This window comes from Acomys minous (assembly GCF_964271855.1).
Source record: "Acomys minous genome assembly, chromosome: 3".
Lineage (NCBI taxonomy): Eukaryota > Metazoa > Chordata > Mammalia > Rodentia > Muridae > Acomys > Acomys minous.
The window spans coordinates 20,531,623-20,558,623 of NC_140485.1; the positions used below are offsets into that span (position 1 = coordinate 20,531,623).

At 45.8% G+C, this 27,001-nt stretch overlaps 1 long non-coding RNA gene across 1 annotated transcript in view; it reads left to right on the forward strand.

Annotated features, from left to right (window-relative positions):
• Positions 1 to 24,846, forward strand: part of LOC311594834 — a 112,502-nt gene extending 87,656 nt beyond the window's left edge. Inside the window, exons 2-3 of the long non-coding RNA XR_014778230.1 lie at positions 1,375 to 1,469; positions 24,665 to 24,846. This is a non-coding gene — a long non-coding RNA (uncharacterized lncRNA). The remainder of the gene's footprint in view (positions 1 to 1,374; positions 1,470 to 24,664) is intronic.
• The last annotated feature ends 2,155 nt before the right edge of the window (positions 24,847 to 27,001 follow it).

Genomic DNA, 27,001 nt, shown 5'->3' on the forward strand with positions numbered 1-27,001 from the left:
TTCAAAGCCTATACCAAGGAGAGCCCAAGGGCAGATGCAATGTGCCAGAAGGACTCTTACAAACCGGCTTCAAACCAGAAATTGTGGTACCTCCTCTCTCAAGATCCCCTGAGAGTGGTGGATGCAGGCTGCGTTGTGATGCTCTCACATATTACTGCTTTTCCATCTAACTTTTGAGACGGACAATTTCACTGAGTTTTGGGGCTCACTGACTGCCTGGCCAGCAAGCCACAGGGATCCTCCTGTGTCTTTCTGGTCCTGGGATTGCTGGTGTGTGCTACCATGCTCATTTTCTTAGTGTGGGTCATGGGATTGTAAACGCAGATTCTCATGCCAGCACTAGGTAACCCACTGTGCCAACTATCGTCACGGTACCCTGACTTGTGTTTCTTCATGAATACAGTCAGCAGGTAAGGTCCCTCCACTGGGACAGACCTGTTGGCGGTTTTCACCCATTGCTATGCTGGGCTGTTTGTTTTGTTAAGATTGGTTTGAGCAGTTCTGTACGGTCTTGGTTGTAGGCTGCTGTGGTTGACGTTACCAATGTCTTGTTTCAATTTCCACCTTGTCTTTTCACTTAGAATTGGTTTTTGTTTTTTTTTGTGTGGTGGGACTGGAGAGCTGGCCCAGAGACTAAGAGCACTCCTTCTGGCAGAGGACCCAGGTTCGATTCCCAGCACTCACATGTCAACTCACGACCATCTGTAACTCCAGTCCCAGATGATCCAACACCCTTTTGTGGCCTCCTTGGAAACTGTGTGTACAGAGTACACACACACACATACATACACACACACACACACACACACACACACACACACACACACACACACACACACGGACACACAGGCAAAATACCCCTACACATAAAATAAATCCTAAAAATTAAAAATTGAAAAAAAAAAAAAAAGCTCTTCCTGTGTTGTTCTTCTGGAGTCAGGATCTTGCGTTGCCGAGGCTGACCTCAGCTCCATGGCTTGAGTGCTGGGCTTACAGGGTGTACCACTGTGTCTAGATATCTTTTCACTTGGTCGAAGCATCTCTCGTTGAAGCAAAGTTCTTGACTTTGATATTGCCAATCACACCATCTTTTATCATCAATAATTTATGTGCTCAGCTAAGAAAATATTTCTTCGTTCTGTATATAAAAGACGCTCTTTATTACGAAATAGCAACTATTGGAAAAACCTTAATCCTTTCTTTTGTCTGGGTTTATTTGTGAGATACAGTTTGAGAGAGAGTCCCAAGCTCCCTTTTTTTCCTATAGGCATAACCACTTTTTCCAGCTCTGTTTAGTGATCGCCCATTCTGTTCATCATTAACCTCCTTTTTTCTTATAATACACAGTGTTTATATGTGGGGTTCTATTTCTAGGACTCATTGCATGCTATGGTCTGGTTTTTTTCCTGCCGGCTTCACCAGTGCTGCCAGGCCCATCCCTCCTGCACCACAATGTCCAGATGCATCGGGTAAGTTGCTGCTGAGTTATTTTTCATCTTGGCTACTTTGATCCTTCAACTCTTTCAAACAAATTTAGAATTACTCTTTTCATATTCTATTTTTAAAAGTGGGGCTGAGGTGTGTAGTTCACTGGCAAAACACTTTTGTGTCAGGCAAGCAGCCGCGGTGCTGGGAGATAAAAAAAAAAAGTATGAGGGTGTGATAGAAAAAAATTACAATATTTAATCAGATTATTCATAGTTTTACTACATCTCCCACTTACTAAGGCCTTCCTTAACATGTCGTCATACAATTCTGTATTGTTCTCTTTGAAGATTTCTATTTAAATTTTTACATGTACGAGTGATTGCTTACATGCATGTATATGTACCATGTGTGTGCAGGACCAACAGAAGCCAGAAGAGGACATTAGATCCCCTGGAACTGTAGTTACAGACAATTAGGGTAGAAACCAAACCCGGGTCCTCTCCAAGACTTAATAGTAATCTCAATTATTAAGCCCATCTCTTCAGCCCTCTGTTCCTTTTAAAAATCCTGAACACCTGTTGTTAGATTTTTTTCCCCCTCAGAGAACTGACATCTTCTAGTGCTATATTAAATAGAATGATCTTTTTAGTTAAGCTTTCCAGTTGTTTAATTCTCGTGGGAATTTATGCTAATTGGCTTTCAGTGACTGTTACAAGTATCTGAGATCATCAGTTTACGAAGAGGAAACATTTGTTCTGGCCCTTGCTTTTAAGGAGACAGCCCATCGTGGTGGGGAGACCATAGTGGAGTAACTTAACTCAGTTCACCTCACAGCCAGGGTGAGAAACCAAAACAGAGGAGAGAGAGAAGACTGAAATCCCACACTGCCCTTCGAGGACACACCCCCAATGACTGTTGGCCCCGCCCCTTAACAGTCTACCACCTCTCAGTTGCTCCAAGGTGGGGTCCAAACCTTAATTCTCATCCCAGATCCAAATTCAAATTTTAGCAACAATTTTATCTCTTTACTATCTTTCTTGGCCTCATTAGAACTTTCTATGTAAGCAGAATTTAGGTGGTAGATTTGAGGGACTTTACTATAAGCAATCCTATTATAGGGTGACAATCATAGACTTACTCCACATAATTACACTAAAGATGATAAGGGGATATGCAAATAAGTCAAGCAGCAGCGATTGACAGCTACTTAGCGCTCAATAGATGCTCATAGATACCCACACTACTGATGTTCTTGGCTGATAGAAGATGCTGTAAACACATATACCAGCTATCCCTTCATGTAAAGAAGGAAACAGTTGGTCCCGTTTTACTACGCTTCCAGGTCCCACAGCTGCTCAGGGACACAACTAGGTTGGAAATCCTGGGTTTCTGAGCCACAGAGTCCAGTGTCCTTTCCCTATTTTTATTACATCTTAATTTTCACTAAGTGTATGTGCACATGTGTGCACATGCACGCCTGGGTGGATAGAGATGCCGTCTCTCCATATGCACAGGTGTGTGCCACTAGGTAGCTTCCCTCTCCTACACTGGATCCCCAAGGGGGCCCTCAGGTGCTTAGCACCTTCTTGTCCTACCTGACAATAGATGCTGCACGAACCAAGGGTTCGCCTTTGCATAGCATCAAGAGGAAAAAAAAATCTTAACTTTAGTTGATGATTTAAGAGAAGAACTTACTCGCCTTTCAGCCTCCTCTCCATAGCAACTCACTTGCTTTCTTGCTGTCCTTCTGTCGTCGGAGCCCCATGGATGATGATACACTCAGAACCAGTATAGGTCTCGGCCTTCTCTGCCCTGCTCTGGCCCAAGTGTACCTCTGATATTTTAAGTATATGATAGGTATCTCCTGAGCATATAAACACATGGAGCTAACCAGACTCAGCAGAAAACCCAAGAACCATTCCTGATGCCCCAGGGAGCATTCTAAAACCAGGTCCAGCTTGTACAGCCTCCTGGAAATGGAGGGAGGAGGTGCTAGGGCAGAATAAAGCGGAGTTTCATTCATCCAGAAATTGAACACGCATGATGCTAAGTCAGGCACTGAGCAAAGTGACCAACAAAGAAATGTCAGGGAAGACTTCCAGCTTGAGTGAGTCCTGTGAAGAAAATCTACCTTTGAGGGTCACACGCCACCTCAGATGCTCACCAGTGACCTCAGGAGGTTCTCAATAGGCTGAATACTGAGGGGACACAGTGGCTCTGCAGCTGGAGAGCTCTCAGGGCAGAGGAGAGACGACCTCTACACCTCAGCACTTGAGGATGCTATTGTCACTGCTCTGGGGAGCAGGCAGTGACACTGAGCAGCAGGAAGGTGTAGACAAGACATGCTAGGGGAAGTGACTGTAGTGTGCGTCCTCCAAGGACTCTCAGACACAGCATAGTCAGCCCTTCCACTGTACTGATGATTTAATTCCTACAGCAGTCCCATAGGTAGATTCTGTGACCCTCTCTTTGTTTTACACACAGGGAAAGTGAGGCATAGAACAGTTAGGCAGCTTACTGAGGTCTCAAGGCTGACCCATAATTTGCAATAGACTAGATTTTAATTACATTTGCATTCAGAATAGGGCACTCTCTAGTATGTGGATTTCTCAGACTCTCAGGCACCGAGCAGTACAGAGAGCCAGGGTCCATCCGAGGGTCCATCCTACTGAAAACTCACTGTGGCCTCTGGCTCTCTTTGCTTAAATATCCAGGAGTTATACATCTTTGCACTCATTTTGTGCCTAGCTGATCTCTCCTGTTACACAGATTAAGCTGAGATCCCCACCCCACCCCACCCCCACCCCCCCGCCCATGTCCGGCCTCTGAGGCTGTGTACCCAGGACGAGCATTGCCAAGTGGTGTCTACCCTTGTCTTGGAAAATGCAGAGTTTGATTTTTCAAGGGTGATTTGGTTTGGAGTTTTATTAACTCCAAACTGCTTCTTCAGTGTGCCTTGTTCGAAGTAGGGGAGGGCCTATTGCCCCTGGGGATGGGGAAGTCCCACTAGGAGTCACCTGTGTCACTGACTGTGGTTCACTCGGTTGGCTTCTGCTCCCACTCAGAGCATCTGCTATGCTCAGAGTCATTCAACCTAACCCTGAAGGTAGAGGGCTAGGGTATGTGGCAAGATGACACAGAGATGTACCGGAGGACTTCTCTGTGACCCTCAGTAGTGCCATGGATTTTGCTTTTCCTTATTGAAGAATACAAAGACATCTTGTAGATTTGTCAGTAGTCAAGTTTTGTAATTGTAAATGGTGTTTACAAAAGGCATGGTCTGGCTGTTCCATGTGGTAATATGACCTCAGGCCCACTGAAGCCTCCCTGGCCAGTACACAGGGAGGAGCTGTCTGGATGAAGGCAGCAGTGTTTCTGGAATGCATCTGTTGAATGCCAGGCCTGTGCTCTGTGGTCCTCGCCCAGGACTCTTGGATAAAATGATGGAGAAAAAGAGGAGAGGAAAGAAAAGAAGAAGAGAGGAAAGGACAGAGGAAGGGAGGGCAGGAGAGAAAGCTAGTGTTTAATGACGTGGTTTCTTTTTTACGAGACAAAACTCACATGATTTAGACATATGCAAACAAATTTTAAGTGTTTAGAAAAAAAACCCTGAGTTTCAAATTAGATCATCATTCTCAAGAAAGATATTCTCGTCTTATAATATTTAATTTTAACTTTTCATCAAAGACCATCTCAAAACATAAGCAGATTAAATACTATAGTGAGGTCTCATGTGTGGACCCCTGGGCGACATGGTACAGTTATGGTGGTAACTGTGTCTCATCTGTAACTCTCCCCTTGCCACTCTGCGGGCAATATTAAAAAGCCAATCCCACTACTGTGTGATTTTGTCTGTAAAAATTTAGTGTACATCTCTAAAATATACAAACTCTTGTTTTTCTTAGCTATAGCCATGATGATCTCTCTCTCTCTCTCTCTCTCTCTCTCTCTCTCTCTCTCTCTTTCTCTCTCTCTCTCTCTCTCCCTCCCTCCCTCCCTCCCTCCTTCTCGCCCTCCCTCCCACATTCCCTCCCACATGTCTGCGTCTTTGTCCCTTTCTCCTCCCTCCCTTTTGAGTCACAGTCTCTTTGTGTAGCCTAGGCTAGCCTTAACCTTATGCTCCTTTTACCTCTGTAGTGTTAGAGATTATTAGTTCATGGGAAATTAAAGTCAACTAATGAGGTTTTAATTTCTTTTCTTTATCCATAGCCTTTGTATTACTTTAGGTTTCAAATTGCTCAATGTTGCTTAAAGCCTGATTTTCAGTCCTATTCTGGTCCTTTCAGAAGCCTCTCAGAGAGTGTTTAGGGGCACTGGAAGGCAGGCAAGAGGTACATTCCTATATTGCCAGGGCTATAGGACCTGAGGCCAAGACCTCAGGCACTACTGAGGCACTACAGTCTGGGCTCATCTAAAATAATATATAACTTAAATACAAAGAAGCTAGAGGTGTGGACCCAAGGTTGAGCCTCCTAGACCTGGGGTCTCTAGAGTCTGGAAGGAGTTGAGTCACCCAGATCTGGAACAACTGGCCATGGCTTTGCAAACGCACCAGCACTCTTTCTAGGTTTTTGGTCCTTGTGGCTCCTTTGTGAGTTGTTCTTATTCATATCTGTAGAAACGAACAAGACCAAGAAAGGTGAGACTGGAAACTGAGCCATCGTCAAACCCAGCAGTAAGTGGGGCAATAGGTGTTGGTCAACAAGATCTGTTTGAAAGAGAAAAGGAAGAGCCGCGGATGCAGGAGCTGTGTCCGACATCCAGAGATGCTCAGCCCGGGGCTTGCCAGACAAGCCTTAGCTGTCTACAGAAATGCCCTAGGTCATTGATGGGAATCTCAAATAGATTGTAACTAAATCAGTTTCTAAGTTGGAAGTTGGCTAGCTCCATGCCGGCCATGAGCAAGCTTAGGAGCTAGCTTGTTTTTTTGTTTTGTTTTGCTTTTAGACATGGGGAATTGGATTCAGGACTAGATCACCCCATTCTCCAAGGGCCATGGAGGAGGGGTGTGGTGAACGCTGTCTTCACATTGAGTCCGGGGAGGGTGGGAGGAGACGTGGAGATGACATGCTGGGGACCTGGCTTCTAGTTTACTGGATCTGGTGTTTTTAAGACTCTTCTTTCTTGAGGTTTAAAGTCCAGTGAGGTGAGCTTTGTCGTGAGATTGGAGGACACCCTTCATTGAGTCCCTGACATGAAGGTGGCATTTTGCCAGGCATAACTTCACCCACTACCTTATAATCAGTGAGTGTTTTGCTCAAGTCCCGGAAGTCTAAGAGAAGTCATTTTCTTTCTGAGGGAGTGCTATCAGTTTCACAACTACACGCTCTGCGTTTCATTAGCATTCTTCTAGCAAAACATGATTCTGAGTCATTTCTGAAATATCTGTTCTCGCCTGTGAGTTGTTTCTCAGTTTTTACAAAAAGTGTCCTTTCTACTTACCGGCAGAAAAGCTTAATACCACACACCCTAAAATGGGGGGAGGGAGAGAGAGAGAGAGAGAGAGAGAGAGAGAGAGAGAGAGAGAGAGAGAGAGAGAGAGAGCCCTATAGGCTGTGACTATGGAATGCTGCCTTCTCTGGCCCTTGGGTTAAGGCTATGGGGTGCCTTTGGGTGGAACTAAGGGTGGGCCTGATGAATGATGGTAGAGTTTCACAATCCTGACATCGGACATGATTGCTTTCTCAGATTTTAAGCCATAACAAGGGTAAGAGCTTGCCAGAGGACAATAGTGAACAGCAGCGAGGAACTGGAAGGAGCTGGTTAGCTCTGGCCTCACTGGTGTTCAAACATCACTTAGCTTTATTCGACTCATAAAGGCTGTGGCCCAGCCTGTTCCCTGTCCTGTGGGCCACTCCCTCTAAGATGAACCAGATAAACTGTCTCCCACGGTACTAGATATCAATGCGTCTCCTTCAGCCACCAACATCCGTGTCTTTCTGTCTAGGTATCATTTGTCATTTGGAAGTCAACCAAAATGGCGGCCCATTGGTACTGTCTGCTGTGCCCACCAGCCCTTTCCATGGTCTTTGTGAGGATAACTCTTCATTCTCTGTGAGGTCCAGCTGTTTTGAAAAGTGTGGGCCTTTGAGGTGGAGGCTCTCTTCCACCTTTGCAGGTAGAGCTTTAACAAACTCAGCATTGTTCATAGTCACAAACGTCTCATTGCTTCTAGAAACTTCTGGCTCACAGAGCTTAGCATATTGGAGTAAATGGAGTTACTTTTAGTGACTTTTCCCTTAGTAGGTGGGCCAGTTTCCTTAGGGAACAGTCAGAGGCAGGATCTAAAAAGAACGGTTTTCATGATCTCCTCTAATTTTCTTTAGTCAAGCTATGAGTGTGGGTGCTTAAAAGTATCCCAGGTTGGCCCTCCTGACCTTGTATCACTGCAGACTGCCTTGGGGTGGGGGTCCAGAGGACTCACTGAGTTTTGGGGAGCCAAGCACTAAGAAACCTCTTGTCATTCTGTAGAATCAAGAATGATCTGGAAATCAGACGCCACCTCTGGGGACATGTGGAGAGCCACAGATAGCAGCGCCCCCTGCTGCTTCCCCGGCGCAATGCGCCCCTTATGCGCATGCGCAATGCGCCTTTGAGTGAGCCCCTTATGCGCATGCCTGAAGGCATAACGTGAGGTGGCGTGATCCGAATGCACCAACCAAGAGCGACAACGTGGCAGTCTCTGATAGGACCAGGCACACTATAAAGGTTCTGTGGGAGCTTTTCCTGAGGTCACTCTGGTAGTCCAGGTTCCTGAATAAACTGCTGCAAGAAGAGTTCCCGGTGTTGGTGTCTTTCCTGCTGGTTGGAGGCGGCATCGACAGGGACACACAAGGGTCCAGAAAACCTCAGCCCAAGAGGCAGACTCTAGCCCCACCTCAAAGCAATTCCAGCCACAGGACCTCTTTTTCACTCTAAGGAGAAATGCCTCTGTTAGCATGGCTGCCTGCCACTCAAACTCATATTCTTGAAGAGAAAGGGCCTGGAGTCCCCTGGTTGACCAAGCATGGATGCATTCATTAGTCAGCACCAAAATGAGGCCACACCAACGTTATAGCAGGACAAGCTCCATTCGAGGAAGACTGGATGGAGGCACCAAGAAGCTTCCAGAAGGCCTTTGGAGGCTCATCCCAGGTCAGTTACAGAACATGGCCTACAGACTTCCAGCTGTTCACAGTTCAACAATGCTTTTATTTCTTTGACATATACTATGGGGATAGCGTGTGTGTGTATGTATGTGTGTGTGTGTGTGTGTGTCTGTGTGTGTATGTGTGTATATGTGTGTGTATATGTGTATGTGTATATGTATGTGTGTACGTATGTGTGTACGTATGTGTGTGTATGTATTTATGTGTGTGTGTGTGACTGTGTGGTTTCAGAGGCCAAGAGTCACTGCTAGAAGTGTTCCTCCAGTGCTTCCCACCTTACTGTGTTAGAGACAGGGCTCTTACTGAACTAGGAGCTTGCTGATTCTGCACGACCACCTTGGCAGCAAGCCCCAGGCATCCTGTCTTCCTTTTCCCAGGACTGGGGTTACAGGAGCAGAGCACCACCACAGCTTTTTATGTAGGTGCTAGAAATCCAAAATCTGGTCCTTACTCTTGTACAGCGGTCACTTTGCCAACCGTGCCATCTTCCCACCTTTCCCTTGTCTGCCTTTCGTAAATGCCTCCTGAGGAGAATATAGACTTTAAGAAAGAAGTCCCCCTGAGCAGCCTTAGCAGTTGTTGTCATTTAGTTGTGTTAGTCTATGGAGGAAGACACACTCTGGCCATCTGTGCAGAGTAGCCGACAACAAGCTGTTCTAGATGGGCTTCAGTAGGGGGCAGCTCCCAGCCGAGGGGACACATCCACAGATGTGTATTGAGCAGTAAAACCCTTATGAACATAACTTCCCTTTCTCTGCTCACTTACTGCATCCCCAGGGTCTTGGCTGGCATTGGATCTATAACTCTTGCTCACTAGGCATTTGCTGCATGGGTGGCTCAGAAGACACATGAGGGCCTGGATGTTCTTAGGCTTTGGACTAGCGCCTAAGACCTGCCATGCCTGACGTCCACGCACAGAGATGATAGGGCAGTCACCTGGGGACAAGCGCGCGGGGAACCTGTGCAGGGACCCAGAGGAGACATAGCAACACCTTGAAAATCCAAACCACTTCATGCCCAGCAAATGCTTATCTCCAAAGCACAAATGCATAACTATCCTGTCTCCTATCTCTTGAGCATGCTCAGCATCCTGAAGCCTCGGTTTCCCAACTTGTCATGCAGGCTGCTCTTCCTCCTCCGCACTTTCAAGAAAGGACTCAACCTTTCCTTGTTTTCAAGTTCAAAGCAAAAAGAAATGTTGCGATTGTTCCAGTTGGCCTGGTGTAGGAGAGCAGCAGATGCCAGTGCGGGGATGGTTTCTAATTGAGTGTGACTTTCTTTGTTAGTACCTGTCCTTGCCCGCAGCAGAAAACTGATAAGCTGCACTTGCCTTTGCGGGCTGACATGATGTGGGTGATAGCCAATCGCTTGGATTAATTTTTCTTGATGATCTCACTGTACTTTTAATGAGATCGGTGGCACACATGCCATTTCTGGGGCAAATTTATTTGTCCTTGCAAAACAGAGCATCAGCAATTTTTATTTTGCCTGCGTCTGATGCATAATGGCATGTGTGGTTTTTTTTTTTTTTTTTTTTTTTTTTTTTTTTTTTTTTTTTTAGGCAATTGATTTCTGGCCACATTGTAGGGAGGACGCAATTTTGCCAGGAGCAAGAAAATGTGAAGCCGGGCTCTGGCAGCTGATATGTATCTGGAAAATGGGGTGCTGGTGTTTTGATCTCCGCTTTCCCTGCTGATGTGGCTTGGAGTACGAAGAGTCAAAAGGATAAGGCAGGAAGTTGGATGCTTAGCCTCCGTGTGGCCATGGGGCAGCTGGATGCTCAGCCTCCGTGCGGCCACGGGGAAGCCGAATGAACACGAAATGTGGCCATGTCTCTTTGGAGTGTGGTCACACACTGTGGTCAGGAGCCAAGAGCTTACACTGAGGGCGCAGCCCTGGACTGTCACCCGTGTTTCCGCCATTTACACATCTGAAGCCATGAGGATGACACCTGGGATGTTGCTGTAAGGAAACGTTCCACTCAGCTCTTCCATTCTCTCATTTCTGAAAGTCATATTACCCCCACCCCCCCACCCCGGGCCACTCAAAGGCATCGGATCAATTTTCTATCATTGTGGGAAAGGCTTTGACCACAGTACTAGTCACTGTGGCAATCTTTAACTTTTTGCTTTTTTTTTTTTTTAAACACACATTGTCTCCTTCAATCAAAGGTTAAGATGACATTTTTGAATTGGGCAGGCCGTGGAATCACTTTGAAAATGAATCATCTCTTTCTGAAGATGATGGAAAGATCTTGCAAGTAGTAAAATTCATGAATGTAGTTTTCAATTGTGACATCCTTAGAATTTTAACTAGGGTAAATGCACTTTGAAGGGTTTCACTGTCGAAGAGAAAGTTATGCACATTGACTGCAGGGTCCTGGGGAGGGGGGGACAGGGTGAGGTCCCCCACAGTCACTGCATGAGGAGTAAATAGACTAAGTATATTTCATTTATAATCTGTTTCATTTCATCAAGAAGTCAGTTAAGAAAGAGGGAGGTAAGGGCTGGAGAGATGGCTCGGAGGTTAAGAGCACTGGCTGCCTTTGCAGAAGACCCAGATTGGGTTACAAGTATCCACATGGCAGTTTATAACCATCTGTAGCTCCATTTCCAGGGAATTTCATGCCATTTTCCAACTTCAGTGGGTACCAGGCACACATGTGGCACACATGCATACATGAAAAGAAAGAAAAGAAAACCATTCATATAACTTTTTTTTTTTTTTGGTTTTTCAAGACAGAGTTTCTCTGTGTAGCCTTGGATGTCCTGGACTTTGTAGCCCAGGCTGGCCTTGAGCTCACAGCGATCCACCTGCCTCTGCCTCCCGAGTGCTGAGATTAAAGGTGTGTGCCACCACGCCCGGCCTTTTTTTTTTTTTTTAAGATTTATTTATTTATTATGTATACAATGCTCTGTCACCATATTCACCTACACACCAGAAGAGGGCACCAGATCATATTATAGATGGTTGTAGGCCACCATATGGTTGCTGGGAATTGAACTCAGGACCTCTGGAAGAACAGCCAGTGCTCTTACCCACTGAGCCATCTCTCTAGCCCCATATAACTCATAAAATAAAAAGAACAGGGGAGAATGTTACAGTACTTCTAACAATGTTGGCCATGGATGAGGGGATGGTTGGGAACCATGTGACCTAGGCATGGACCAACCCTCTTTTTCTTTTCACATTGACAACTCGGAGCAGCCAGCTGTCATGCACAGGGCAGGCAGATACAACCCTTCTAAACAGAGCCTTTTTTCTTATTCCTAACCCTGAAGTAAAAGACACAACCCATAATGGGTAAATGATTATCAGACAGAGAGGTTTCAAGTCCTTTGCGCTTAAGCAAGGGATGGCTAGAGTAGACATCTGGGCAGCAGCACATGGACTTGCCTCTGTGCCGAGTCACACAGTCAGTTTGTCCCACAACGATGTCCCTGTGAAATTGATACAGCCGGCTAGGAGTTTAGACTTGGAAGAAATTTCTAATTCCAGGTAATACTGTCCAGGTTCAATGTGTGAGCTGAATGCCACGGTACCTCTCAGCACTTGGAAGGCCAAGCCAGAAAGATCGTGAGTTCAAGGCCTGCCTGAGATGCATAGTGAGTTCAAGGACAACATATCAAGACTCCACCTGAGAAAGCTAAGACCACTAACTTGTGACTCAGAAACCTGAAGGAGCGTAAAGCCCTCCAGGAGCTCTTCCCTCTTTGAGGTCTCCAGGCTGGAGTTCAGACTCAGCAGAAGCACAGCTCGAGCTCATTGCCCTAGACAGCTGGCCCCATCCTTTGCCATACCGGAATCTTTTAGTTGGGCTTAGGCTCAGACAGAGCGTTTTTGGCTTGCGTGGGAGTGCCCAAGGATCCTAATGATAAAGGAAAGCACTCTGTGCTCGATTTAAGACATGATCCATGGAGCTAGCTAGAATGCTCCCTGGATGAAGGTCTTTGACCAAGCTTTAGAAGCCAAGTTCAATCCCTGGGATTTAATGGAGGAAGGAGAAAACCAACTCCCACAAAGTTGTCTTCTGACCTCCATGTCCCTACACATACCATATTTTTCAGACTGTAAGATACACTCCCCTCCCCAAAGTGTGTGTGTGGGGGGGAAATTAGGGTGTGCTTTATGGTCCAGTTTCTATTTTTACTGTTTTTCTTGTTTTACTGCTCTAAAAACTGGGTGTGTCTTATAGTCCAAAAAATATGGTATATATACACACACATACAAAGATAAATATATATATATAATTTATTTTTTATGTTTTTCTTTTTGTAAGATTTATTTTTATGTGCATTGATGTTTTGCCTGCATATATGTCTGTGTGAGGGTTCCAGATCCCCTCAGACTGGAGTTACAGACAATTGTGAGCTGCCACGTGGGTGCTAGGAATTGAACCTGAGTCTTCAGAAAGAGCATCCAGTGCTCTTAACTGGTGAGCCATCTCTGCAGTCCCAATAATTCTATTTAAGAAAATAACTGAATTGTGTTATTGTGTCTAAGACAAGATAGAATTTTGCCCTTGTCCTGAGACTCTCAAGTCACTTCACAGTGTCAATTATGCTCATATTAAAAGGAAGGCGGGAGACATCAGAGTTTAAAAGCATCGGCTGCTTTCCAGGGGGCCTGGGTTTGATTCCCAGCACCCACACAAGAGCTTAGAACTGTCTGTAACTCTAGTCCCAGAGGGCCTGACACCTTCTTCTGGCCTCTGTGGGCACACATGCAGTGCACAGATATACATGCAGGCAAAACTCCTATACACATAAAAATTAGTTAAGTAATCTTAGAAAGGAAAAGAAGAATAAACTACTCTCCCTACTTAGCAGCCTGGCCCCTGAAAAGGCAGACTCTTAACTCAATTCCCAGCAAGAGAAATTATGCTCTGTCACATACAGTATATCTAAATCAGTCTTGGTGTTCCGGTTCTGACTCAGGATGTGGCTACGGGTGCACCACATATGCCAGCCCCTTTCAAGCTAGACGAACGAGTCACCTCTGTGACCCAGAAGACCCTGCTTGGAAACAATCACGATGCACAGCCCACAAGTCATAACGCACAATAGCGAACACCAGGGCCACAGCCAAGCCTGCTCTCAAGTGTCTTCACTCAGTGGTTACGCTGAGTGGTTTTGGAAGGTCCCCAATTTCACCCATGCGAACCACTTCACTGCACATGGTGCAGTGCTCAACAGAATAAGAACCAATGGATGGAGAAACATGCTCAGAGAAACAGAGAAATACAGTGAGTGTAACTAGCAAGCATGGTTCTCTCTCTCTCTGTGTGTGTGTGTGTGTGTGTGTGTGTGTGTGTGTGTGTGTGTGTGTGTGAATATACATTTAATATACAAATAACAGTACATTGTCCACTGAGGTTTGGCTTTTTTTTTTCGGGGAGGAGTATTGAGGAGATGTTGTTGGGAATTGGACACAACCCTGTACATTTTAGATAAAAATTGTGTCAGTGAGCTACACCACATGATCAGAGTCCTTCTTTTAGCCACCAACCTGTCTTAAGCACTCACTGTGATCTGATAAGCTCACACAAGCATTCTCTCTCCATAGTTAGGATGAATGCTGATGGGAAGTTGGCTTTTGTTTAGTGTTACAAAATGGAAAGTCATTTTCTGGCATTTTGACTATCCGTAAGTTAAACTAGTACAATACTATAATTTCAGGGTATATTGATTTTTTTGCTTTCTAAACTTCTGGTTCCTTGTTGCAAACAAAAGCCCTACAATGTATGAGGGATACCGCTGAGTTAATAGTCAAACCCCAAATTACTATATAAAAGAATGTTGCTGAAAGCCACACCAGAGGGATGGTTGACTTAGATGGGAAAAGTGGGACACGTAAACCTTCAGGGCAGTGGTTCGCAAGCTCCCTAATGAAGTTCAATACAGTTCCTCATGTTGTGGTGACTCTCAACCATAAAATTATTTTCATTGTTATTTCATAACTGCAATTTTGCCTGTTATGAAACATAATGTAAATATCTGATGTACAGGATATCAGATCTACAGCATTGATAGAGGTTCCGACCTGCAGGACGAGAACCACCTGCTTTAGGAGAAAACAGTAGAATAACTTTGGGGTCTTGACCCTTAATTCAGACATGGAAAATAAGGGGAAAGTCACTGAGGTCACTAACTCACCCCTGTTTGTGTGAGAAAGGTTGTGACAGTTAGGGGAAATCAGGAATGTAGAGAGTGTCATTTTGAAGACTCTTTAAAATAAGGAAGTTTATGACAGCCCCCATGACTTCATGACTTCATAGTCATCTGTTGTCATGGAGGGAGAGACCGACAGGTGAAGCCTTTGTCTACAGTATCCTGTTCCACCTGGGTGGCAAGCCCAAGAATAGATACAAGGAAGCTGAGGAACTCCTCCTAACTGGAATAGGTCAGGGGACATGCCAAATCAGACACCTCTCCATTGGATACAACAACAATTGGGTGATCCCTAGAGAGCTCGCCCTGGGAGTCTCTCTGTAAACTTCTGACATTGTCAGAAGGTCCCCAAGCTCACACTGCCCAGAGAATCCCAAACTCAGCATAAACTTACATCTGCATCTTTACTGCAATTTCTGGGCCAGTCCTTCTGTTTGACCACATGTTCTATTTTGTTCCTATTTGGATTGAGGATTAACAGAAAATCATAAAATGACATAAATTCCAAGCAAAGCACATGTGTAGAAAAACGACCCAGTTAACTTCCCTTCTTCTTCCCTCTTATTCCCTGTGCAGAGCTAATTTAAAGGTCACGTGACACCACGGGAGGCTAAAGAACAGTGAGAGAAGACTGTCTACCTTTTAAGTTTAAGGTAATTTAAGATGTTGATTAACTATTTAATCATCAAAGAGAGGTGTCTTGGGACTTGAGTCTCTTCTCCTCCGTGTCTGGTGTGTTTTGTGCTGCAGCTGTCAGATCTGGAAAGGAGGCAAGCCAGACCATCACATTCCAGACCATCACTGGCACTTGAGCGAACCTCATCCATCGGCCGAAGTTAGTAGCCTTAAAAGTCAGGCACACAGGGTCTGGCTATCAGAAGGCGTTTCAGATGTTGGCTTTTTAAAAAATTACCCCCGTGACTGAGACTCAAAGAGAAACTTCCAGAATGAATGCTCCAACTTCCAGGCGAGATGTGTCACCCACATGATGTGGGGGTGTGGAGAAAAGGCTGTAGCACGTTTTTTAAAATAGACAGATAATGATTGTGCATATTTACGGAGCACAGTGTGGCTTTTCAACACATTATACATTTCAATATAAATGGTCACATCAAGATAATTGGCGTATCTATCACTTCAAACATTTGTCATTTGTTTCTTCAGGAACCTCAAAAATCTTGTCTACCTATGATTTTAAAACATAAGATTAAATGTTGCCAACCATAGATACCATACTGTAATACTAGAAGTTACTCGTCCTATCCAGTCACATCCTGGATCAAGCCCCTCCCCCTCCCCTCTGTCCCCTCCTCCCTCCCCCCTCCCCCCAATGCCTGTAACTCAGATACTTTACTCTCAATCTCCGTAAGATTGACATTTGCGCTTTCACATATAAGGAAAATCATGTGACTTTTATCTTTCTGTGTAGCCGAGTGCTAGCAGCATGGCATGGACTCCCTCAGGTGTGAACGCATGCATACATCTGGGCAATTAAAACCTTGACAGCTTCCGGAGTCTGAGCAGGGTGTCTCTGATGTCACAGTTCCTCAGTCTGCCCCAGGCTCAGATCAGAGGCCTTACCTGCAATGTCCTTAACTTTATCATTCCCAAACGAATGTTCTAACTACCAGCTGCTCAAATTGTGGTCCTTGGACCAGCAGCGGAGGCACCTCCAGGAAGCTTCAAGAACATCAGCGTCCCAGGGCTGAGTTCAGACCAACCAAATCAGATCATACATTTGCCTGGGATATGGGGAGCTTTGAAGGCCACCACTGTTTGAGAAACCGAGGCCTTCCTGTCTTAGACCACCCATGTGGAAGCGTCTCTTTAGCACCCCTTTTAGAGCAGTGGTTCTCAACCTGTGGGTAGTGACGTCTGTGAAAGGGGTCCCCTAAGACCATCAGAAAACACAGATATTCACAGTGCAGCAATGAAGTAGCAACAAAAGTAATTTTATGGCTGGGGGTCACCACGACATGAAGAGCTGTATTAAAAGGTGGCAGCGTTGGGAAGGCTGAGGACCACACTGGTCTGGGGCTGACACATGGTTCTTTACAGGCTCACTTTGGTGACTTAAACAGCTGAGTATTTATTATTTGCTTTTTTCCCCTCAGTGTGCGGTTTTTTCTTAAACTTTTTGATTCTCTGTGCATTTCATAGCATGCACCCCAGTCCTGTTCATCTTCCTCTTCTCTCATATGCACCCTACACCCTTGCAACCTCCCCCCAAAATAACACACACACACACACACACACACACACACACACACACACACACCAACAAAAACAAAGCACAGTAAACATCTCATCATGGAAGCTGTAGTGTGTCACAGTGTGTCCCACGGTATACCCCTCTGTCCATGCATTTTTTCACTTGCAAATGTTCATTGCAATGAGTCATTCATTGGTATAGTTCAAGATCTCTGGCTTCTGTGACACCATCAGTATTGGATCCTCCTGATCCTACATCATCAGTATTGGATCCTTACCAGGCCTCCTCCTGATTGATCCTCTTCTTGTTGCTCTGTGTCGTGGAGATCCTGCAGCTTTGCATCAGCAGTACTGGCCCTTTCATGTGTCCCAGTTGGCCATGGGTGATGTAGACTCTGAGGGCCAACTCAGAACCTTGGATCTGGGCTGGGTGATAGGAAAGCTGGTCAGCTCACTGATTCTCCCGAATCTGCACCACCAAGGTGAGCTCTCCAGCACTGCTCCAGCTAGGCCACCCAATACTGCCATTGGCAGGAGGCAGGGTCGACTTTCCTGCCCAGCTCCACTGTGCTTCCCAGTCAAGACACAGGCCCCAGTTCCTCAAGTGCCATAACCTGTGAATGGCTAGACCAGGTCTCTTGCTCTCATACCCTCAGGGGGCTCACACATGCCTTTGCCATCAGGGCCAACTCGACTGTGTTGCCCAGGCAAGGTACACCAATAGGGCTACAGTTAGTGAGGGGACCGTTAGATCTTCTGCTCTCATGCCGTTGGGGCCAGCTCTTCTGCCTACCACAGGTGGTGAGGGGTGCATGAGAGGGGGTAGCATCACCCCGCACCCATGCCACCTCATGAGTTGCAGAGACAGCTCTCCTGTGCTCTGTTCTTAACCTCTTGGCAGACTAACCTGCACCCCTTCTGTGAGGGCCAGGTCTACTGTGCTACCCAAGTGAGATACAGGGCCTGCTCTCTGGAGTTCTGTAGCTAGAGAGGGACAGGGCCAGCTCACCAGCTCTCACGACCCCAGACCCCAGGACCAGCTATCCTGACTGCCACAGGTGGTGGGGAATTTATTTGTTTCTGTTCGTTTGTTTTGTTTTTACTTTAGTTTTTGCATGGAATCTATAATTGGTAGGGTCATGACAAGTTGGATGCCTCACCATTCTGTCTACCAAGTTCTTCTTTGGAAGGAATCAGGGTATGTGGATCTCATAACCCTGATAATTGGGGGTGGGGTGCGGGGCAAGCCCCCAGGATCTGGCCATATGTGGGACTGACCCCACAGGTCTCTGAGGAATTCTATCTGTGAACAAGATGGCCCCTGCCCAATCTGTCCATGTGCCACACAGGGTGTCGTAGCATAGTATTTGGAGCTGAGATATAGCCTGCCTTCAATTCCAGTGGTTGCCTATACTTTCAGTCACGATATTTGGTAAGAGAAGCAGCTGCCTTCTCACCCCCCAAAAATATAATTAAAAGGCATGTCTGCATACTTTGGCCTTTATGTAAATTACTAATGTTTTAAAACATTGCCTTAGAAACCATTTTATTTCTTGTATTTATCACTTGGTCTCAGCTTGATCCTTTGGGGATTTTTTTCTGTTTTTCTGTCTTTATTAAATTATGCTTTTGGTTTGCTGGGACAAGATCTTTTTTTTTTTTTCCCCATGTAGCTCTGGCTGTCCTTGAGCTGAGTATATAGACCAAGCTGGCCTTGAACTCACAGAGATCTGATTTATTCTGCCTCTCAAGTATATGCAACTCTGTGTCCCTTTGAGGTTTTCTTAAAAGTTGTTCCTTGTCAGTGTAGTGTAGTTTAACAGTAAATATCATTTTAGACCCCTCTCCCCCTGGCCCTCTCTACCTTCCTAGGAGTTAGACCTGCTGACATCTCACACAGACTTCATGCCCTCTCCTTCTAGCCTTTGATTCCCTACCCTTGAACCTGTGACTGACACCATACCTGTTTGCTCACAGCTGGACAAGGGGCCCGGTAAACTGAAGGCAAGCCATTGGAACCAGGAAAAAGATTATTTGGTAAGGGAGCCGAGACTGAGAGGATCTGGCCATGCCTCCTCAAAGGCGAGCCTTATGCCAGCTTCATCTCCCTCACGTGCAGGAGGGGAATGGCCGTTGAGACTTGGTGGTTGGTAATCTACTGATCGGTATCAGTCATGAGTGGTGAGGAGGGAGGCGAGGAAAATTTCTGGTAAGTCAGCCTGGGCTGCTTAAATGATCGAGGAAGCTGGGTGCTCAGTGAGGCTCGGGGCAGTGGTTTTCTAAGCAAAGCATAGCTGCTTTTGTGATTGGCAGGCACATTCTGGCCAAATGTTCCTCACATTTTTTGCCTCACATGCTTAAAAAAAAAAATTAAAAAACCAAAACCAAAAAAAAAAAAAAAAAAAAAGAAAAGAAAAGAAAAAGAAGGGACCCTCATTTCCACATTTTGCCAAAAGAAGACTGAATTTGTTCAATCTTAAAACTATGCTTTATGGATTTTATGTCTTGTGTGGAGGAGTGCTCTGCTTCCAGGAACCAACCATATGAGAAAGCTTCATGACGTTATAGATCACACTTGTGCAGAAACAAGACTCTCAGGGAGGGGGTGGGATCTGCTCTGGCCTTGTTTGCTTGGAGGCCTCTGGTGACTCTGGCCTGACGAGAGTCTGCTCTATCTCCTGTATCAGGAGAACAGGAGACCCAAGAACAAGGAATAAGACACTCCACTTGCTCCTCTTAGTGATTGCAAGAGCGATTGACACCTGGGATTGAGGGCTGGTTACAGATCAATTCCCACTCTATTTGGCCCAAAAACAGAATAGACAGGACCCCCAGGATAGGTCTAGCTGCCTGCTCATGAGGTTGTTGGTAACTGTTTGAAGACTATTTTTTCAGTAAATGGAACAATGTATTTATCACAGGGGCTGGCGTCTGTCTTTGTAAAGATTCCCGCAGCAGATCTTTGTACAATGAGGAGTTTCCTGTAATTAAAAAAAAAAAATAAAGCAATTACCTTAATAGAAATGCATATACATCATTTCAATATGAACAAATGCATCACCTGGAGAGACAGTCACATCCAAATAAGTACACCTCAACTTAGCGGTGGACATATGCTTGTAGAAAAACCCAGCAAGGTTGCTCTGGGCTGCATTTGCAGACGTCCTAGACCTTCTTAGCTTTAACCTCTTTCAAGGCCTCTGCTTCCAGCAAGGTAGCAGGGGAAGAGTGGAGAGGTCTGGCTTCCCGGGAGCCTTCCCTATGTCACTTTGCAGAACCTCTCTTTGTCAACAACTGGACCTGAGGCCGAAGCAGGCTGCCCAGCTGTCGGGGGCACAATTCTGACTGTAATCTATATCAGGAAGACAGTGTGCTACATTTGGGCCAAAACGCCTCTCTAACCATAACCCTAATGCTATCCCCAACCACAACGCTAACCATAATCCTAACCATAACCATAACACCAACACTAACCCTAACCCCAACCCCAGCCCTAATCCTAATTTGAACCCCAACCCTAACCTTAACCCTAATCCTAACCCTAACCTTAATCTTAACCATAACCATAACACCAGCACTAACCCTAACCCCAACCCCAGCCCTAATCCTAATCTGAACCCCAACCCTAACCTTAACCCTAATCCTAACCCTAACCCTAACTCTAACCCCAACCCCAATTCTAACCCCAACACCAACCCTAACCCTAACTCTAACTCTCTACTCACCACGAGTTCTTCTGCATAGACTTGAAAGCAAATCTCCTCTAAGATGTCCAGACTTGTGTGTGGAAGTTCAAGTGACTGATTTTATCTTTGGCTTAGAAAAAGAATTGAGGCCCTGGGGAAATGCATTCACATTTTGCCAGGTGTGGGAAGAAGAAATGAAAGTCCTTAAGGCTTCCTGTGCTGGGCTGGGCACAGATTTTACTCTTAGAAAAGCAAGCCAGCAAGACATGAAGTGCACAGAAGCAGCTTTGTGACCTGTTATCCAGAGAGGCAGGACCAGGCCAAGGGTACCATGGCAACCCCCAGCTCAGCTACCTCACCAGTTCCTGCATCCATGGCTTCCGATGCTTTCAACAGATCAGAGCTGAGGCTCAAGCCACCTCTGAGCATTTCGTAATTTCCCTGGATTTTATAACTTCCCTGAAAAGTGTCCCCTCTCCAAACTCAAACATAGCGAGTTCTTCGTAAACAAAGAGTAAGTAGCTAAGCCGCACCTCACCTCTTTTGCCTTGAGTGCAATAGTCTTATTCAAAGATTGGAGGGAACTGCCCTAGAAGGAAGACTTCAGCCATGAGAGCCCCATCAAACGTGGCCATTTTTGCCAGATCTTCCTCCTGACAGCTTCTGAACTTGCACAAGTATTACAGGTCCACTTATAAAATGAGGCAGGGTTTTTATTTATTTATCTTTATTTTTAATTTTAATTTTTATTTAATTTTATTTTTGCCAAGCTGTTGTATTAGGCTTCAGATTCAGGCCTGGGGCTCTTTTCATGGGTGGCTAGTGATTGCTGCCAGGGAGCTACTTTGAGGAACTCCTACCTTCCTGCCACATCTCCCAGGATCCCTTTTTACAGCTTTGGCCACTTTCCATGAACTATTCCAGTTTAAATCTCAGGTCTGGATCTTTAGCCCCAGGCTCCCCCTGATCTGTTTGGCTTATCTTTCCTGTGGGACACTTCCCCTCCATGGCTTCTTGGATCCTATAAAGAGAAGTTGCCAACACCAACCTTATCTCCTATTCTTCCATGACCTTTTCTGTTCCCATTAAATGTCTAGATTTCTCAGGTGCCAGGGTGGCAACTGTGCTGTGACCACAGCTCTTCTTTCTCTGCCTCTGATGAGCTCGCCCCTGCCTACCTTAACATCTGCTCCAGAACCTTCTATACCTAGCCATTTTTTTCTTTTCTTTTTAAAAATTTATTTATTATTATGTATACAGTGTTCCGCCTACATATACATCTGCAGACCATACGAGGGCATCAGATCACATTATAGATGGTTGTGAGCCACCAGGTGGTTGCTGGGAATTGAACTCAGGACCTCTGGAAGAGCAGTCAGTGCCCTTAACCACTGAGCCATCTCACCAGCCCCCTAGCCATTTTCTATATGCAGCCTATATGTGCTTCCTTACAATGCTCCTTCCCTTCTCTTCCTGCCAGCTGAGAGTCTCAGGACATCAAGACACAACCAGCTCCAAATGTTTTGAGTCTGAAATCTTGAACATGGTGGCCATGTCATCTCAAAACCCCTTCCTGGGGTCCTTGAATTGCCCACAGCTTTAAGCATTACTTTTCTGGTTCTCCTCCTCTGCTGAACTCATCCCAGGCAGGAATGACTCTGCGACGCTCCCACAGGAACCCTCACCTCCTCCCATAGACCGCCAAACCTCGTTTACTGTCACAGACTTTAAAATAGAAGCCACTCTGTTCTCTGTGCTGTTTTGTCACATTAGTGTCAAATCCTTGAAAGTTTTAAAGGCCTGGACAGGATTCTGGGATCTGCCTCGGGGTTCACACACAGAAATTCTGCCAAGGCCATGGGTCTTGGAAGGAAGGAATCCCCCTCTTCTCTGGGCTTGTTCGTGGTTGATTATGTATGCTGTGGCCTTGCTTGTCACGTCTTCCGTGCCTTTGAAACTTCAGTGGGTCCTCCATGAGCTAACTCCCTGTAGCCCCCACTGCAACACGCAATAACTCAGTTAGAGGGGCCAAGTGGGAGGAGTGGTGAGCTGGGACCTTTACAGGACAGAAACTGGTGTCCCCCCCACCCCCCCACCCCCCCACCCCCTACCCTCCCCACCCCCCCATCCCCCCACCCCCCTATCCCCCCCACCCCCCCACCCCCCCAACCCCCCAACCCCCGCCGCCAGCAGCTGGTCCCACTTGGAATACCTTCCACTCTAGTTTAGCTGCTCACATAAAACGAATGCAATTTGCTCTTACCCCAAATTCTCTATGTTGGGTTTTAGCTGTGGAGATGGTGATTTATGTTCCCCAAGGGAGAGAAACTCTGAGATTGTAAAATGCCATTGCAGTGTTGGTCTCTGGGGTCAACTGTGTTCGTTCACTGCAGCCGTGGGAAATTTTTCACTTTTTTTTTTTTTTCTTCTGGGAAGCTCAGCGAGGCTGTAAAAGTGGCCTGTGATGTCGTGACTGGTGTCTGGTTGGCTGAAGGCTGCCAACAGTAGGCTCAGATGTAATATATTTTGCCTTTTTGATAGGAAAAGGAAACTCAAAACTTGAGGTTGTATGAGAGAGAAAGGATTCTTGGGGTGCTGCAGAGATAACTTCTAAATCTACCTTGCAAATTCTGGAAGGAGGAGAAAACAGTCTTCCTGCAAGCCCAAACATCTGGGGTCATAATTCTTTGGGTGGTAATAATGGTGGGCACACTATTTGTGTATTTGTGACATTTGGATCTTGAATGTCCTCCACATGGAACTCTTGGCCACTAGCTATTGAGAGGTGACAGAACCTTCCGAGGCCCAATGGAAGGAAGTTATGTCACCGTGGATGTGTCTCTAAAGAGGACACTGGTACCCCTTCCTCTTTTTCTCTCTTTCCTGTCCACATGGAGTAAGCAGCTTTGTTCCGCCCTGTGCCCCACCCCCAACCATGGTGTCCTGCTTCATCATAGGCAGCGAAACAATGGAACCAAATGGCCAGGGAAGGAAATTTTGAGCCAAAACAACGTTCTCCTCCTTATATGTTGCTTCTGCCCTCCTCCCCGGTATTTTTGTCACAGTGATGGGAAAGCTGGTTAGTCTCCACAGTGCCTGCATCATACATGCAATTGGAACTGGCCTGAGAGAAAGAGCTGATGCAAGGAAAAGTCGGTTTCCAGAAAAGATGTCTGTCTCTGGGGCATGAGGTCGATGGGAGGAAATGGGACAGAATGGTGTTTTGAAGGCCAAAGAGAGGCATGTATGGAAAGGAGGGGTTCTCTGATCTTTTGCAGAAAGAACCCCAGTCCCTGCCTGAGGCACAGTGTCCCTGTGGATACCAGTGGACAGACAGACGGTGTGTCGTCTGACCACAAGACTGAAAAGCCCCTAGTTTGGGAGCAGGATTGTGACTTTAACTATTTCAAATTAACGATGGGATTGAAACTTCGTCCCAAGTCACTGACTGCCCCGTTTCCAAGTGGTTTGAGGGGAAATAGATTCTCGAGGGATTTCTGCAGAGTTCTAGAGTGTTCCACTCTTATGCCTAGGAATGCTTCACTTTGAAGCTCCTTGGTGAAATGCATTTGATCACACATATTTCAAATGTAAGAAATATCTGGTTGGCTGACATTCAGGGACTAAGACATTTTGATTGGTTGGTTGGTTGGTTGGTTGATTGATTGATTGATTGATTGGCTGAAGATGACCTTGAACTCCTGATTTTCCTACCTCTACCTACTAATTGCTGGTCAAGTTGTGTGCAACTGTGTCTGGCCCAAAAACTAACAAAGAGCTGAAGTCCAAGTTTGAAGCTACTTATGGGCTCTATTCAGAACTGCATTTTATTTTTTGAAGACTGCTTTTTTTTTTAAAAGCGTGTGTGTGCACGTGCGTGCGTGCGTGCGTGCACGCACGCATGTGCATCTGCGTGTGTGTGTGTGTGTGTGTGTGTGTGTGTGTGTGTGTGTGTTTAGTTTTGGGGTATTTTTCTGCCTGGTTCTTGCATGAGCTGTTCCTGGTCTCTCTTTCTGCACAGGGAATAGCTGCTTGCCCAGACATAGCACCTTGGCACGGAGAAGCTGTAGGAACATGTGAATGCCCTCGGAAGGAAGTGTTCAGCATCTCTGCTGGACAGGTCCCAGTGCACAGGAGCCTGGGCGGTTTCCCTTTCCAGCATCTGTAAATGCAGCCATGAGTAGGAGGGAAAGAACAGCCCTTCCAGCTGCTAGGTCCTCTCTGCTGATGGATCCAGGGCTAACTAATGGAAATGTACAAAGCTGCATGGGACTAGCCACTTAGCTGAAACAATTGCCTGGTGACTAGGTGCGTGAAGGAATCGGCAGAGACAACACAGAGCTTGCTTCTTTTTGAATAAGATTGTTTCTGAACACTGTCTTTGAATAATCGTGTGGACTGCCCTCTTTTGAAGGCGGTAAAAGAATCCAACCTGGGAATGCTGCTACTAAGGACAGAATTTGAGGAACAAGGGAGACATTGCTGGGCCAGGAACTGGGACACCCCACTCTATAGACCTATCAGGGTCTGTCTTGGGAGACTTGGGGGATGCAGACACGGAGGGCAGGAGACGGGTGTTGAGGGGTTGGAGGGAACGGCTCCTTGGCCAAAATAAATACCCGATAATGCTCCCAGGGCCTGGGGTAAAATTTCCTTTGAGCTTTCCGCAAGGTCTTTAGTGACAACCATCCATCTCTCTAATGATGGAGACAAGTCACACAGAAAGTCCAGACGCATTTTTTTTTCTGAGTTTAAAAGCAGACTTAAAGAAAGAATGAAAAAATACTGTCCTTGTCATGTCACTAACTTTTGGGGGAATTGTACCCCCAGTTGGTGTAAATGCTGGGGTCCTTGTTCACAAATCTTTAGTGGGTCCTCATGGCTCTCACAGGGAGCCAGTCAGACCTCAGAGGGTCCGCTCTGCAACCCCATGCCATTGATGTACGTGCATTCTGCATTTTGCAGAATCTTCTCTCAACCCCCAACCTTTTCTATATACAACTGGAATTAAGCAAACAGTCACTTGTTGGCAAAAAGCTTTTAAATAGATTATTAGTCTAGATTAGTTTGCCTCGGGCTGCCCGTTAAAGGCCTTGGATAATGAAATGAAAAACTAGATGGACAAAAATAAGGGCCCTGCCTGCGTCTGACAGTGAAGAATGAGCGAGCCCTCACAGCCTCTCAGCAGCTGACATCATTGTCCCCACAGCCCTTGAAGCTGATTCTGAAATGAGCTCCGATTTCTGCACAAATCCATAAATTACGAGAGGAGCCATGAGTTTCCCTATTAATGTCAGGCTGTTCGGTTGACTTGTAGCTTCTGGCCTTCACACATCGTATTAATGTGTTATTTATTGGAACACTGTAATAAATAAAGATTTGTTTACTTTTTTTTTTTTAACTCAGTGATCAATGGTGGGTGCTATGGAACATTATTCTTAGGAAGGCCTGCCAAGAAGAATTCTCCCTCAGTGTATTACTAAGCCGAGACGAGAAGTGTCAACTGAGGTAAAATTACCATTCATCTAATCATACATTTTTCTCCTCTCTTTACCAACATTTGTGCTTTATTCACTTTTTTGGGGGGTGGGGTGGGGAGGGACTGTAGACGCTGTGGAATAGCTGAACAAGTCATAGGCCTTTTTGTTCCTCCTTCTCCTCTTTTGAGGCTCTGCTATGTGCTAAGCGTTACTCTTCAGGGGACAATGTTTTAAGGGGGAAGGCGTGACTTAGGACGCACATGGGAGATTTAGAGAACTCACACACAGCCCATATGAAGGACAGGGAAGAAGGGAGCTTGGCTCTTTACCTGCTTGGTCTCACTCACATGGTCAAGTCCATTCCTACCCTGGCTTTAGAGCCGGCTACTCCAGGATTCTGGCCTTGTGAGCTGAACGGCTACGGGATTCTTGGGTCTTCCACTGGTAAACAACAGCTGTTGGACTAGCTGGACCACAGCCTGTGAGCCATTCTGATAACCCCCTGCCCCCCCCATCCATCCATGTATCTATGTATATCTATATATTTGTTTCTATATCTACACACACACACACACACACACACACACACACACACACACGTTGCCTTGGTCATAGTGTCTGTATTAGTTAGGGCTCTCTAGAGGAATACAACTGATAGAATAAATGAGCTTATCTATCTATCTATCTATCTATCTATCTATCTATCTATCTATCTATCTAGATATCTAGATATCTCCACCTGTATGTAGATAGATACATTTGCATGAATATATTTCCACAAATATAAATATCTATATAAAATATAAAGCTATAGATAGATATTTGATTGATTCATTAATTCATTCTATCAGCTGTGTTCCTCTAGAGAACCCTAACAT